This window comes from Amphimedon queenslandica, unplaced genomic scaffold (genome assembly GCF_000090795.2).
Source record: "Amphimedon queenslandica unplaced genomic scaffold, v1.1 AMPQUscaffold_12508, whole genome shotgun sequence".
Classification (NCBI taxonomy): domain Eukaryota; kingdom Metazoa; phylum Porifera; class Demospongiae; order Haplosclerida; family Niphatidae; genus Amphimedon; species Amphimedon queenslandica.
This window is the reverse complement of record NW_003547255.1, coordinates 20,243-21,276: the sequence shown is the minus strand read 5'-3', so window position 1 is coordinate 21,276 and position 1,034 is coordinate 20,243.

Here is a 1,034-nt window from a genome sequence, read left to right as displayed (position 1 = left end):
ACTCTTCTTTTTATTGTTAATAGACTTGAAAATGAACAGTGAACAGAGTCATTACATATTAAATTAGTATTGTACGTTGCACTCAATATATTTTCAGGCAAACTTATAACCATATATGGTCATCATTTCTTCATCCCTACATACACATGTGTATTACATAGTGTTTACACATAGATTGATGACACAATGTATGTGCCATCAAGACACAGGTCTTTGTGAGCATTGACAATACAACCATACTATTATTACCATTGTCAACATAGGCATATATGGTTATTTATTCCATTGTCAATATGTTCCCTATAAATAATTGATATGAAGCATCAATTCAAGACACATGTGTATATTGCCAGTGACATTACAATCAATTGCACTATAGCCCATAACTTACTATTATAATTATAAATTTACTATTATAATTTATAATTATAATAGTAAATTTATAATTATACAACCCTACACTGCAAGTAGTAATTACAACCTACACTGCAAGTAGTATTTACAACCCTACACTGCAAGTATAATTGTGCAATGATATCAGTTCAAACTATGCCAAACATTTACCACAATCCTCATTCAATCAGTTATTTGCCATACGAACATTGATAGAAATAGTCATGACTGCAACAAATACCATTTTATAGTAGCAGTGTAGCGTTGTCATGTTGGTGTTTTAATGGTGGTACAACCCTACAGGGGCTTGTTTGAATTCATTTATATGTTCAAAGAAGACAACCCTACAGAGGCTTGTTAGAATTAACTTTGTAGGCTCAACCCTACAATAAATAATTTTTTAAATTTTTTTGTCTAGTTTCCATTATTTTTAAATGAGGAAAGTTGGTTGTTATAGTGATTAAGGGAATAAAAATTATATGGAAATTGTACAATTGACTATGAAAATTTAGGGCTAGTAATTATACAATAGTATTAGGGAAGTATATAGTTGCAGCAAAATAATGAAGTTGGCATTAACATGTGTATTTGTTAAAAGACATAAAAGAAGATAATATAGTTATAATTGCATGTGATAAAAA